General features: G+C 40.1%; 1 long non-coding RNA gene across 1 annotated transcript in view; it reads left to right on the top strand.

Moving 5' to 3' along the window:
- LOC140696091 (uncharacterized) overlaps positions 1–14815 on the top strand; it is a 90886-nt gene extending 76071 nt beyond the window's left edge. Inside the window, exons 3-4 of the long non-coding RNA XR_012072096.1 lie at positions 2956–3097; positions 14360–14815. This is a non-coding gene — a long non-coding RNA (uncharacterized lncRNA). The remainder of the gene's footprint in view (positions 1–2955; positions 3098–14359) is intronic.
- The last annotated feature ends 935 nt before the right edge of the window (positions 14816–15750 follow it).

Genomic DNA, 15750 nt, shown 5'->3' with positions numbered 1-15750 from the left:
AAATGCGTTCAGATGAGCACTTTCTTTAAAAATCGTATTCCAAAAAGGAAGAAAGGAATTTGTTTTGAAGTATCTGAAACAGCCATAAAAGAAGAAACAAGAAAAGATTCCAATAACAATTCACCACACCTCTGAATCTGGGAAAAGTTGCCGTTAATTATAAGGCAGAACTGGATTAAGTAAGTCTATCAAAATGGCAGAAGAACAGGAAGACTGGGCATTGCATACTGTAGTTCCAAGTGGTTGTTTCAAGTTTTAAATTACAAAAAGGAGAAACAAAGAAATACTAAAAGAATATATATAAATATATATATATTTGTGTGTATTTACATATATAAGTGTTTCTATAATTTTGGAATGGTGAAAGTCTTCCTAAGAATGACTCGAAGACAGAAACAACAAAGAAAAACATAGATTTATTTTTCTATGTAAAATTAAAAATTTTTATTTGTTAAAAAGCCATAAACATCTCATATATTGCTACATGGGCTTTTTAAATGATGCAGCCACTTTGGAAGACAGTCTGGCAATTCCTCAAAATGTTAAACATAGAGTTACCATATGACCCAGAAATTCTACTCCTAGGTATATACACAGGAAAAATGAAAACATACGTCCGTACAAAAATTTGTTACATGAAGGTTCATAGAAGCATTATTCATGATAGCTAAAAAGTGGAAACAACCCACATGACTATTAACTGATAAATGGATAAAAAAAAATCCGAGATACCTGTGCAATGGAGTTTTCTTCTACCATAAATAGGAGTGAACTACTGACACCTGCTACAACATGGATAAGCCCTGAAAACATGCTGACGTATACTAAAAGCCACCAAATTGTATGCTTTAAGAGAATTTATTGTATATGAACTTTTTTCTCAGTATAGCTGTTATTTAAACAACAAACAATGGCATAAATAGCTATTATTTAAACAACAAATAATGATAAATCCCAACATTGTAACATTCACAGAGATGGTTAGTATCTGTAATACACAAGGATGGCGTATATAAAAACTTGAAAATAAAGAGATCATTGAAAAATTGGCAAAAGCTAAGGTAGATTTTCAAAGGAAAAGCAGTACAAAAGGCCAATAAACATTTTTATGTTTATGCTCATTTTGAAATTTTGATTATCAGACCTGCTGCTAGATGTTATCATTTCGCATGTTAATAATAAAGCTCATATTTTACTATGAGTCACCAAGCTTTATCAGAACACCAATGTGTCTATGACCCCAAAATTGTTAGGAATCCCTGAACTATAGGAAATGGGTAAAATATGGTATGGCATGTCCGTAAAATGTATGGTATGTCTGTACAAGGAAATGCTGTGTGGCCACTGAAATTGATTTTGTAGTTGAGGATGTAGAAAATTGGAACTCTCATATACTGCAGGAGAGGGTGGAAATTGGCGCAGCCATTTTGAAGACTTTTTTTTCTGCTAATGCTGAATATATGCATACCTCTGACCTAGCAATTGCAGCCCTAAGCATATATGCAACAGAAATGTATACATATGTTCACCAAAAGACATCTACAGAATGTTCATAGCAGCTGTCACAGCCAAAACTTAAAAACAGCCCACATGTCCATCAACAGCAGAATGGATAAAGAAATTGTGATATATTTATACAAAGGAATACTATATGGCAGTAAGTGTGAATGAACTATTGTATATGCAATGACATGAATTAGTCTCATTCATACACTGTTGAGTGAAAGAATATAGACATAAGAATAAATACTGCATAATTCCACTATCAGTATATAAATACTATAAAGTTCAAAACCAGGCAAAAGTCATTAAAAACTATAAGTCAGGATAGTGGCTATTTTGCAGGAGAGGAGATAAGAACTAAGAGAGGGTCCTAAAGGTCTTTTGAAATGCCGGTCTTGATCTGTTATTTTACATTGATACTGGATATAAAAGTAGGTTCAATTTGTGAAAACACTTTAAATTTCATGTTTACAATATTTGCATGTTTCAGTTTTATATTCTATCAAAAGTCTGCTTTAAAATGGCATTGCAGAAAATTTTTAATAAAATGAAAAGCTATTCATGTTGTCATATTATATTAAAAATGCAGGTTGATATTGGTGTAAATAGTGTGTAGAGGATGCTACCATTTTTTTCCTTAAGGATCATCACACATATATGCTTGTAAATGCATAAAGTATCTTCAGGAGAATATACAAGTAAATGATGGGAGGGATTGCTTCTAGAGAAGGAGACCAGGAAAGAGACAGATTTTTCACTTTATGCCCTTTTGTACCTTTTGAAGTTTTAATTATGTACCTATATTGCCAATTCAGTGCATACCTAAATTAATGATAATGCAGATTACAAACTTGTGTGATTTCATTTTTGTGAAAATGAAGGTCTGGCATGATGAATATCAAAATGATAACTGTGTTTACTTCTGGGTAATAGGATTATGGATGAGTTTTCTTTATTTTTAAAAATATCTGTATTCTCTGTCTTCTAATGTGAACATGTACTTCTTTTGAGAATGAGAAAAGTCATTAAGTTTGTTTTTGCAATTCAGTTTTTATGAAGTTATTGAAATATAATTTGCACACAATAAAACGTACTGATTTTAAATGTACAGTTCAGAGTTTTGTAAAGGTACACTCATGTCATCACTACTCAATCAAGACATACAGTTTTCATCCCCTAGAAAGTTCCTTCCTGTCCCTCTGCAGTCAACCTTTCCCTCTCCTAAAGAAGCAGCCATTGATCTAATTTATAGCATTTTAGCTTAGTTTTGTTGGCTCTCAAAGGTCATAGAAATGGGATTAATACAGTATGTAATCTTTTGTGTCTGGCTTCTTTCACTCAACATAATGATTTGAGATTGATTTATATTTTGTGTGTATCAATAAATTCATTATAGTTTTTTTTTAATGAAGAGTAATGTCCTAAGCACTTACTGTTTTCCGATCTATACAGTGAGACCCCATCCACGCAGAAAATAATCCACAGCCTCTCCAGGCACGTCTGCTGCTGGCCGAGTGATCTTACAGCCTCCATATCCTGGGATGAGAGACAGCAGCACCCCCTGCACCCCGCCCCCAGGCAGCGCCCGTCTCAGGTGAGAGCCACCCTGCTTGTTGCCATTGTTCTGTGAGTGACAGCCTCCGGGGCAAATGGAAAGCCGTCAACCTGAAGGCTGTCAACAGCAGACAAGAATTCCTTTCTTTGTCAGGCTGGGTGGTCTCTGTGGCTTCGGCATCAACCTGCACAAAAGATGATAAGCATCGTGTGTGCTTGCAGAAAAACATCGCCACCACCCAACGACTCTAACCACACTCCTTTGTAAGGCCAGGATTAGCCTGTACGAGGCTTCCCGTGACTGTGTACAGATCATCAAATCCCAGCCCCAGGAGGGCATCCAGAGGTCGTTTAGTCCATTCCCCCCATCTCGACCCTGACCACCTACATGCTTCATAAAATATATTTGTCCCAGAATCTTAGTCATAGACGTCTAGAAGGTACCTTAGAGATCACCTGGTCCAACCCTCCTGGGCTTCAGAAAGGGGTCCAGACTTTCCCAAAGTCACACAGAGTAAGGACAAGAACTCACGTCCTAGGAGCCTTCCTCTCTGGGGTGCTCTTTGCATGACTCCAAGCTGCTGCTGTTAATATGTGAACGCCCCACTCAATAGTACAATGTAAAGTATACCTTCTAACTTCCCAGTGAAAAAGGGGTGTGTGAGTGTGTGTGTGTGTGTGTGTGTGTGTGTGTGTAAATCAATGTGTAGTTTTGATGGATCTCCTGCAGCCCTTGCCTGCATAAAGGCTTTCTTGCACTTGTGGCCAGGACACCAGGCCCAGTTCATTTATGGAGTGGTTTGGTGCCCTCTACCGGTTGTCAGTTACAGCACAACAGCTACCCCTTCCTGGGCGCCTACTTGTGCAGGACATTCAGCCTATATCATTATTTCTAATTTCAAATCCCAAGAAAAGGCCTGTAGACTATGCAGTTTTATCCCTGTTTATAGATGAGGAAATCAACCCAAAGTGATCGAGCCTGGATTCACACCCAGCCTTGTGAGACCCCACATTCCTTCCATGCCTCCATGTCAATACCACTTGTCACAATACTGATGCTGTGTAGCACTTTCCCTTTTAAATGACTTATATATATCTCACAAATCTGCCAGGAAGTGGGCGTTAACACCCCTGTTTACACAACGGGAGGCTGGGCTGGGACATCAGTGACTTGCCCAGGGTCCAGGTCCAGCAGACCCTGGGCTCCTGCTTGCTGCCAGGCTGCAGCCCAGGAGAACTGCACACAAGGTCCACAAGGGAACTTCTTCCCGGGGTGGTCTTCATCCAGGAGAGGGATTAGGAGACCATGTTCCTACCCAGGGGACCGCCCTCTATTCCAGGCCCCGAGGAACTCAGAGATAAAGAAAACACAGTTTCAACTTATGGGGAACTTGCATCACCATCCACTGATGCTGTGCAACTGAGCCCCTGGTGTGTAAATGAGTTCATGAATGACTGCATGAATGAATGAATGGAAGGGCCGAGAGATGAGGGATAGGACTAATGGCAGAGGCTGTGTAGGTTGGGGGAGGTTGGGCTGCCATCCTATGAAGATTTCAGTTTAATTTGAAGAGTCCATTCCCATCAGTAACGGTAGTCTGCAGACAGATATTGCTGATTCTGTGGGCTTGGGCTCCCAGGATATGCAAGGAGAATTAAGAGGACCCAGCAGAGATGTAGAGGGGTTTTAAGCCTGCATGATGTTTTCTAAACATCAGCATCAAGATTTAGAAATTGGAAGATTTCACATTAAAGTCCTAATTTTTAGCTCCTCTCTAACAAATTGGAAGGTCTGGCCTCACTGAGCCTGCGGTAGTCCTGTCACAGCTGTCCCCTCAGTTCCCTGTTTTCACCCCAGGAGTGAGGATGACCAGTGGTGCCATTTCTCATTGCACAAGTGCTTTTTAAAAACATTTTTTGGTATATATATATTTTTATTGAAGTATAGTCAGTTTACAATGTTGTGTCAATTTCTAGTGTACAGCACAATTTTTCAGTCATACATGAACATACATATATTCATTTTCATATTCTTTTTCACCATAAATTACTACAAGATATTGAATACAGTTCCCTGTGCTTTACAGTATAAACTTGTTTATCTATTTTATATATGTTAGTTAGTATCTGCAAATCTTGGACTCCCAATTTATGCCTTCCCACCCTCTTCCCCCTGGTAACCATTAGTTTGCTTTCTATGTGAGTCTGTTTCTGTTTTATAAATTTGTCTTTTTTTTAGATTCCACTTATGAGTGATATTATATGGTATTTTTCTTTCTCTTTTTGGCTTCCTTCACTTAGAATGACATTCTCCAGGTCCATTCATGTTGCTGCAAATGGCATTATTTTACTATTTTTTATGGCTGAGTAGTATTCCATTGTATAAATATACCACGTCTTCTTTATCCAGTCATCTGTTCATGGACATTTAGGTTGTTTCCATGTCTTGGCTATTGTAAATAGTGCTGCTATAAACATAGGGGTGCAGGTGTCTTTTTGAATTAGAGTTCCCTCTGGATATATGCCCAGGAGTGGGATTGCTGGTTGATAGGATAAGTCTGTTTTTAGTCTTTTGAGGAATCTCCATACTGTTTTCTATAATGGCTGCACCAAACTACATTCCTACCAAAATTGTACGAGGGTTCCCTTTTCTGCACATCCTCTCCAGCATTTATTGTTTGTGGACTTTTGAATGATGGCCATTCTGACTGGTGTGAGGTGATACCTCATTGTAGTTTTGATTTTCATTTCTCTGATAATTAGCGATATTGAGCATTTTTTCATGTGCCTATTGGCCATTTGTATGTCTTCACTGGAGAATTGCTTGTTTAGGTCTTCTGCCCGTTTTTGGATTAGGTTGTTTGTTTTTATCTCATTAAGTTGTATGAGCTGTTTGTATATCCTGGAAATTAAGCCCTCATCAGTCTCACCTTTTGCAAATATTTTCTCCAATTCCGTAGGTTGTCTTTTTGTTTTGCTTATGGTTTCCTTTGCTGTGCAAAAGCTTAGAAGTTTGATTAAGTCCCATTTGTTTATTTTTGCTTTTATTTCTATTGCCTGGGTAGACTGCCCTAGGAGAACATTGTTAATACATATGTCAGACAATGTTTAGCTTATGTTTTCTTCTAAGAGGTTTATAGTGCCTTGTCTTATGTTTAAGTCTTTAAGCCATTTCGAGTTTATTTTCATTTATGGTGTGAGAGAGTATTCTAACTTCATTGATTTACATGCAGCTGTCTAGTGTTCCCAACCCCATTTGCTGAAGAGACTGTCTTTACTCCATTGTATGTTCTTGCCTCCTTTGTCAAAGATTAATTGACCAAAATTGTGTGTTTTTTCTTATTGTAAAAACAAAAACATTTTTTAGGTCTTTCCAGAAAAAAGGAAAAATAAAAGACCAAATCATCTATACATTTAAAAGGCAAGTACTCAACTGGCTTCAGTGGTTTTCATTACCAGCTTGGACACCATGACAACTTGAATTTGCTACCCTATAGAGTCTTTGGTGCATTCTTGTCCCTGTTGTGTGGCCCTCAGGTCAGATCTCACCCTGTTGCCACTTGGGTCTTCAGCTCCTGAGAGATGAGGGGCCACTGGAGCAGGCAATGCATGTAGTCCTGGGTCTGGCAGGGAGACGAGAAGAAACGAGATGAGACGAGAAGAAATCCTGCCCACTGAGGTTGCTGTGAATTTCCAGTTAAGTGAGATGATTAAGGCCTGGCAGACCACATCGATGCCTGTGCCCCGGGAAGCCCTTTGGAGATGCAGCACCTTGTTTGTGACTTTCTGAACTGACCTCCCTCCCAGCACTTTGTTCCTAGCCCTTCCCTCCCTATCTTGACCACAGGGATGGTGCTCTGATTCCTCGAGTGTTGTCCAGAAGTGAGCACAAGCTTCAGATATGGCCTGAGCAATTGAAAACAGCAGGATAAACATCTCCCTCAGTTCAGACACCCTGCTTTTGTTCTTGGCACCTCAGATCACATAATCTCTTTTTATCAGTCACTTCGCATGTTGGTTCCCACTGAGTCTGTGAGACACTGAGACCTTCAGATTGTTTTTCCATGCACCCTTCTCAAGAGAGTTCTACCCCTACCTTAACTGAAAATCATAGACATTGAAGGTTGAATATGGTCCTGAAGGTTATCTAATGCCACCTCTCATGTACGTAGAAAAAGACTACTTCATCTAGCACCCTGACAAAATTTTTGAACTGAAATGAGGAAGTTCACATTAACACACTTATTATGTTTTACCCATAGCGCCACTCCTCCGAGAACAGATCTTGATTTTGTAAAACAAACAAAAAGCCTAAAACACATTAATCATCCTTTCCAGATTAATGTCATGCATAAGTTAGTACAATTTCTATATTTTCATGTGGGTTAGTATCACATATTAGATATTCTGCTTACCAGGGTAATTCATTATCATTGTAGAAAACTTAGAAAAAGTATAAGGAAAACAATGAAAAACTCTGGGATATCTAGAATATATAAAGAACAGCTCATTAATAAAAAGGCAGATTATCCAATTTTAAAATGGGCAAAGGATTTGAGTAGACATTTATCCAAAGCAGATATATAGAATACACACTACTATATATAAAATAAGTAAACAACAAGGATCTGCTGTGTAGCACAGGGAACTATATTCAATATCTTGTAATAACCTATAATGGAAAGGAATCTGAAAAAGTTATATATATATACATACATATGTATACATATTTATATAAAACTGAATAACTTTCCTTTACACCTAAAACTAACACAACATTGTAAATTAACTATACTTCAATTTTTTAAAAAAGAAGATATACAAATGGCCAATATGCACAAGAAAAGATGCTCAACATCATTAATCTTTAAGGAAATGCAAATTAAAACCACAATGAGATTCCACTTTACATCCAGTAGGATACTGTAATAAAAAAGAAGATAACAAGTCCTGGCGAAGTTGTGGAGAAATCGGAACCCTCCTATATTGCTGGTGAGACTATGGAATAATGCAGTCACTTCAGGAAAACAGTCTGGCGGTTCCTCAGACTGTTAAACACACAGTTACCATGTGACTCAATGGTTCCACTCCCAGGTATCTACTCAAGAGAAATGGTAACACGTAGCCACACAAAAACTTGTATATGGACAGTCACAGTATCATTATTCCTAATAGCTGAGAAGTGGAAACAATTCAAAGTCTATCAGCTGATGAATGGGTACATAAAATGTAGTAAATTGTACAACGGAATTTAAATTTGGCAACTTAAAAAATGAAATATTGACACATGCTGCAACTTAGATGAACCTTGAAAATATTACGTTAAGTGAAAGAAGCCAGACACAAAAGGCCACATATCATGTTATTCCATTCATAGGAAATGTCCAGAACAGTCAAATTCATGAAGACAGAAAGCAGATTAGTGGTTGCCTAGGGCTGAGAGGGTTTGAGGGAACATGAGGAGTGACTGCTAGTGGGTATGGGGTTTGTTCCTGGGGTGATGAGAATGTTCTAAAATATATGGTGGTGATAGTTGCCTAACTCTGTGAATATACTGAAAATGATTCAACTGCACGCTTTAAATGGGTAAATTGTGTGATGTGTGAATTAAATCTTAGTAAAGGGTAAGACACGGCCTTTTGTGAGTGCTTTGTGTTCTCCCTGACTCATGGTGGATACAGTATCCCCCAGCAGCATTGGCTGGAGAAGTGTCCACCCTGGGCCAGCTCCTCTGATGGCCCCTGGATGCAGAGGGATTCTGCCTCAAGAAGGCAAAGCATCTTGTATCACCCAAGGGAAATAAGGCAGTGGCAGGATTATTATATAAGATAGAAGGTTGGAAGATTGGGGTGCTTGGGAGTTGGGGATGGAGGGTAACTGAGAGGCCTCAGAGGAGGGAAGAGCTTACTTCCAGCTGAAACATTGGGGAAAGGCTTCAAGGAGAGGGGACTAGTATTCTTTCAGACAAGATTGTGACAGGTGGTTATGATGTGACCAGGAAGAATCCAGGTTAGACTTTAAGTTCCTTGAGAGGAGGACCATTAATTCATTGCTATATTCCTGGTCCTTAACACAGGACCTGGGTTGGAGCAGGAGTGTCATAAAGAAGTTGCTGATTAAAGTCAACATACAAATGAAGGAATGAGTGAGTATATGAACAAAATAATTGCAGGGGGAGAAATAGCCCAGAAGCAGAGGGACACAGGACTGACCTAGAGGATAGACTGGTTTGGCTAAAGCATAAAGTTCAGTGAGAATTCATGGAAGGTAAGCCCCCTTAAAGGCAGCTAGAACTGGGTGATGTGGACTTCGAATTAACTACAGACTTGGAGTCAAATGACATTTGAGCAAATGGTCAAAGCTGTACTTTAGAAAGATGAAGCTGTAAGGCCAAGGGAAAGATGGGTCAGAAGGGGTCAGCCTCGAGGCTGAGAGACCAGTTTAGAGGCTGCTCAGGCAAAAGATATGGAAGCTCAATTAGGCCAGTAGTAGTGGGACCAGAGAATAGATGGGGGCCAGGGACACTCATCCAGTTTCCAAGCATTATAAAAACTATAAAAACAAGTGCATCTGGTAATAAATAGTTTGCCTATTCACCAGAACTACAACTATTAGAGGAAGCACTTGCCAGTAAAATTTAAGTGGTTTGTGGTTTCAAGTTGCAACCACACTTTTTATAAAGGTAATTGAAAGGAAAACCCCAATTGGGCATAATAAGAAAACAGGAAACCACATGACTACAACCCTGTTAGGTGGATTGGAGTTTATCAATATATTGGATGAACCCCAGACCACATTTCATCCCACCCCAAATTGGTAACAATAACCCTTGGGTCAGGCTTCAGACAGAAGACAGCCTGGTCTGTTTCAGGCTGCCTGATTAGCCACATAGGGTATTCCAAAGACCTGGTTTCTGATCCCAGCTCTGCATTTACTCAGGCAGAACAAGTACTAGTGGAGAAGTAAGAGAAAGACTTGTTCTAATTTCAAGACTTACAGTTTAGTGGTTGAGAATATTGATCCTGGGGCTGGGCTGTGCATGGTTGAACTCAGCTCTGTCACTTACTAGCTTATGACCTTGAACAAGTTACTTAAACACCTCTGTGCCTTAGTTGTCTCATCTATAAACTGGAATTAGTGAAGATACTCATTGAGTAGTTTTGAAAATTAGATTAATTGATAAATTTCAAGTGCTTAGAAACACCTTCTATGGAGGAAGCAACATATAACTATTATTATTATTATTATTATTATTATCATTATCATTATCATTATCATTATCATTACAAAAATAATGGCCAAAGCTAGACAACAATGGAGTAGGCTATTTTGAAGTAGAGCGCTCTCTGTCACTACCGGTATATATGCAGAGCTGAAGTGGTTGTTGGGTTCAGCTTTGGACCCTGAGTTTACGGTGCTGATGAGACATCCAGCTAGGCTTATTCAGTATTATTTTTTCTGTTTATTTAACAAATACTTAATGAGCAGCTAATCTGTGCCAGGCACTAGGCCAGGCTCTGGTGATATTGGGGTGAACTAGAGGGGCCCAGTTCTTGAGGACCTGATAATCTAGTAAGGATGGCATGTAGATGTCATGTCTGGTGTGGAAGGGCCACAACCCCAGCACACATGAGGTTCATAGGCAACCAGAGAAGGGAGTCAGGGCAGGTTTCCTGGAAGAGGCATAAGAAGCAAGGTCCACTGGGCCACATTCAGGATTTGGGGAATGCAGAGTTGGGAACATCTGCCCTCGCTGGTCAGTAGGTGACAGGATTTTGGCTTCCAGTGCTGATAATAATTTTTTCTAGGCTCTGTTCTTTGTTGAATCCTTTGGACCTTCCTTCTTGAAAAGAAAATTCTTGTGAGTCTTTCAGATTTTTTCTAAATCCCTTTGCACACACATTTCATGGATAAAGGTTCCAATATGATATTTTTCCCTCACTCCCTTAATTTTTTGGTTCAGGGAGGTTGAAATCTAAGTTTCTCCAGAAGGGCGGTCAGTCACAGCCGAAAGAGACGGCATTTCCTGCATTACTAAATCAATACAGCTTAAGTCTACAGGGTTAGGCTACTTTCTGTGCTGCTGTCGTCCTATACAGCTTCCCCTCTTGGTGTGCTCCTTACCGCAGGTGTTCTATTGTGAATTTATGCCAATGATGTTCAAAGTGACCACATGAAGGGGTAAAGCCCTGGGACCCTCGGGGAAAATAAAAGTAAAAAAGAAAGCCACACACACGACTCTTTGCTAGATAATAAAGACAAATACGTTCACGTCCTGTCATCTCAGGCATGAATAACCCCAGTAATGCACGCAGAGAGGAGGCCTGTCAGGAAACACTGCCAAGTTTCTCAGTTCCCTTCCTGACTTGCATTCTTACCTGCCTGCTCTTTCCCAAGCTCCGTTAGGGCTTTCAGTTCTTTCTGAGCTTTATTAATTACCCCTCTTTCAGCCAGGATCACAGTTGGTCTGGGAGATGAGAGAGGTACAAAGCAGGAAGACAGCTGGAGTCACAGGTTCTTCCCAAGACTGTGAATGGGGAGAGGCAAGAACACATTTACCGGTCTGTTCTCCTTGCCTGTTTTCCTTTTGGGCCCCCACCAAGATGACTCATGCTGCTGTCCTCCAGGCAAGCCCTGCAGCCTCTGTCACCATGTGGGATGTACAGATCGGGGCACGCATGCCTCCTTTCTCTAAAGGAGGAGTCTCGGCTTAGCTTGGTTGAGGCCTCAGCTAACAATTCAGACCCAGTTACACGAAACTTACTAACAAAGATCAGGAAGCCCAAGGAGAGGGAGTTACCAGTAAAAGGAAACCCAACAAGTTGTCGAGAGTTACAAAACACGAGGGCCTGTACAGCATCTGAGCTATGGTCCACGTCCTTCAGTACTCAAGCTTGGAATGCTTTGTTGGGGAGGAAGTTCTAGGGGCTAATTATTCTCAAAAGGTTTCCTTCGGGGAGAACAATTACCTTGTCTTCCAGAAATATTATGCAGCCTGAGAGATTCTTAGAGCTGTGTATAGTCTAGAGAGGTCATGTAGGGCGCTACCTCTCAAGGTTTGCTGCCCATTAGAATCATGGGGGTGGGGAGGGTGCTTTATGAAACCCTGATGCCCAGATCCCACCCCTGACCAATGACATCAGACTCTCTGGGAATGCAGGCATCAATGGTTTTTAAAACTCCTCAGGTGCTTCCAATATACAGCCAAGTTTGAGAACCTGAGGGCACATACTATTCAAAGTGTGGTTGGTGGAGCTGCAGCCCTCCCATGGAGCTCGTTAGAAATGGACAGTCTGGAGTCCCACCGTGGACCTACCAAAGCAGATCACCAGGGGACAAATATGTGCACTAAACTTTGAGAAGTAGTTACTTGGGCAACAATGGGCCAAATTCAGCAACTACCCACTGGAACTGGGCAGTAACTTCCCCCCTTAAGAGGAACTCTTACATGCCAGTTTGTTGGAGTCCTACACCTGGACAGATTCATTAACTTCCATTACCTGCCTAGGCCCAGTCAGAATTTGAATTTTTAAAAAGCTTATTATAAAATAAAATTTACCATTAGTAACATGTAGTACATTCACAGTGTTGTGAAGCCATCACAACTATCTAGTTCCAGAACATTTTTGTGAACAAGCAGGACCCTTTTGTCATCAGTGTTTTGTAACTGCTTAACTGTATAATGGTTTAAAAGGTTTTTCTCATGCTTTTGCTGACCAGGGTTAGGCTGGAAAGAAGGGAGTCTTGGATGGTCCACTCAACCCTCTTGTGGTGCTGATGCTGCATGCAGGGATCATGCTCAGTGCCCTGCTTTTGCCCCAGTGCCCTTCTCCTACCTCACTGCCCTCCTCGTGACCCCAGTGCCCTCCTCCTGACCCCTTGTGATTTCCTTATATCCTGTTGTTCCAGTGGCAGGCCTCAGCCTGCTTAAAAGGCTAAAAGCTTTTATCAACCTGACTTTAAACTGCGTAAGTTTTTCTCTAGAGCTCTTTTCCAGCGAGCCCCTTCCTATGCATTCTTTGTTCTAGGTACAAGGATATTAATAGAGTCCCAAAGCTGAAGGTGAACTTCATACTTAGCAGAGGGAAGGGGACCACTGTGTCCACAAAAACAAGGACAACTTTGTAACAATTTGTTACCCTTTATGTGATCTCTATGGAAACTAGCTCCACCCCTTAAATTCTTGAACTTTTACTATAAAACTCCCTGCCTTCTCTCCCCAGTAGGCTCACAGTCTTAGAGGCATTAGCCCACTGTGACCAACTTTGCCTGGCAAAGAAAGAAAGCTGCCTTTTCTACTTCATCCAAAATTTGTCCTGGAGTCTCAACTCAGTAAGTAGGGTACAGAGGCCATGTTTCGGCAATGTTTTCATTACCCCAAAAGGAAACCCACACTTACTAAGCTGTCACTTCTCATTTCCCTCTCCCCTCAGCTCCTAGCAACCACTAATCTGCTTTTTTGTTACTCTGGGTTTGCTTATTCTGAATGTTTCATATAAAAGAAATGCATAATGGTTTCAAGGTTCATCCATGTTGTAGCATGTATCAGTACTCCCTTTTAATGGTTGAATCATATTCCTTGTATGGGTATGCCACATTTTGTTTATCCAGTCATCATTTGATGGATATTTGGGTAGTTTCAACCTTTTGATTATTGTGAATAGTGCTGCTATGAACATTTGTATGCACAGTTTTGTTTGAACACCTGTTTTCAATTTGAGGAACTGAATTCAATTCTTTCTACCCAGGAGTGGAATTGCTGATTCGTGTGGTAATTCTATATGTTTAACTTTTTAAAGAACAGGCAAACTGTTTTCCACAGCAGCATCTTTTTATATTCCCATCAGCAATGTATGAGGATTCCAATTCTCCACACCCTTGTCAATGCTTGTTATTTTCTTTTTTCCCCCTCTTAATTCTAGTCACCCTAATGGGTATGAAGTGGTATCTCACTTCACTTTTGATCTGATGCTTTTGTTCATATTTCCCTAATGACTAATATTGCATATCTTTTCACACGCTTGTTTGGCTATTTGTATATCTTCTTTAGAAAAATATGTATTTAAGTCCTTAGCTCATTTAAAAACAGTGTTTTTTGCCTTTTTGTTATTTAGTTGTAAGAGTTCCCTTTTCAGATACAGGTATCCCCCACTTTTCAAGTTTACTTTATGTCACTTTGCTTTTACGAAAAGACCTTCATTAGTAACTGTTTTTGCTAACATAAAGAAATCTGAAGAGGATTTCTGCTTTCAGTGGAAAAAAAAAGACAAAGTGAAAATAGCGTTCAGTGTTTGTTTTGCAGTGAGCTGTTACAGAGGAAGCACGTTTTGAGAGAGTGACACCACTAAGCACCTTCTCCGGGAACCACTCTCAGCATCTTAGCATCCAGTCACCATAGCTTTGAACTGTGTCTGTGAGCATCTGTGCTTTATCTCGATTTATTTTGTGCATTAGCAAGGTGTGTCATAAGGTAATGGCTTCTTCGCTTTATGCCATTTTAGCTTACAAAAGGTTTTTTAGGAATGTTCTACTTTTGGATGGTGGGGGGGATGTGTATGACTTGCAAATATTTTCTCTCATTCTGGGAGTTGTCTTTTCACTTTCTTGACAGCGTCCTTTGATGCACAAAAGTTTTTAAATTTTGATGAAGTTTTTTCTTTTGCTGTGCATGCTTTTGATGTCATACAGAATTAGAGATTTTATCACCTGGACAAGATCAATGGGTAGCAAGTGAGAGGGATCTGAGGGGAAAGGGAGTAGGAATGGCTTGAGGTCTCTGTCTCCAGTTCTGCCAGAAGATCTCAGCACTTAACTGCTTTATACACATATAATTGTTAGATTAGAACCACTAGGTAGTGCTTCTCAAACTTTAACCATTGAATATTAGTAGGAAACCTCAGTGTGCTAGTTTATCCTAAAAACTAGTCCTAAATGGTTTATGTAGTAATTAGAACTTAAATGTTTTCTGGCTTCAATTATTTGTAATAAAGAAAATGCGTATTTTTGGAAAAGCATACAATGTTTCTTTTGCTCCATCTACCACACTTTTTGGGAAGTCAGAATTTGGCCCAAGACCAAATTTGTTGTCTACCTGGTGGCAGTTCACCCACATTGAAGAAATATTTCATGGAAAAGATAGCCAAGCTCATGCATACCAGACTTAGTACGGGGTGCTGCATCTGCCTGATGTCACATAGCAAGTGAGAGTTTAAACCCAGGTATTCTCATTTCAAATCTAAGACTTTAAACCCAGGTATTCTCATTTCAAATCTTAAGACTGTCCCCTAGGCCAGGCGTTCAAAGTAGTGTCGGACCAATCAATCATCTACTGATCTCTCTTGATTGGCACTATTGTTACCACTAGCCACCGTCATTTTTGGAAGCATTTTCTGTGCCAAGCATTGTGCTGAAAGGTTACATCTAATCCTCCCAACAGCTGTGTACGTGGTTCTGTAATTATCCTCACTTTACTACTGAAGAAACTGAACTCCGGTTAAGTAACTTCCTAACAGTCACGCAAATGTTAAATGTCAGAGCTAGGATTTAACCCAAGTCTGACCACACAGCCTACATTCTGAACCACAAAATGAAATTATTATTTTAAAGATGACCAGTTTCTGAACACTGATATCTGCATCAGCCCTTCCCCTGGATTACAACCCGGCAGGTACTCCCCGCCCCAACGCATGCGCA

The sequence above is a fragment of the Vicugna pacos genome, chromosome 4 (genome assembly GCF_048564905.1).
Source record: "Vicugna pacos chromosome 4, VicPac4, whole genome shotgun sequence".
Taxonomy (NCBI): domain Eukaryota; kingdom Metazoa; phylum Chordata; class Mammalia; order Artiodactyla; family Camelidae; genus Vicugna; species Vicugna pacos.
Note: the sequence above shows the minus strand (reverse complement) of the source record. Positions and strands in the feature narration are given on the sequence as shown.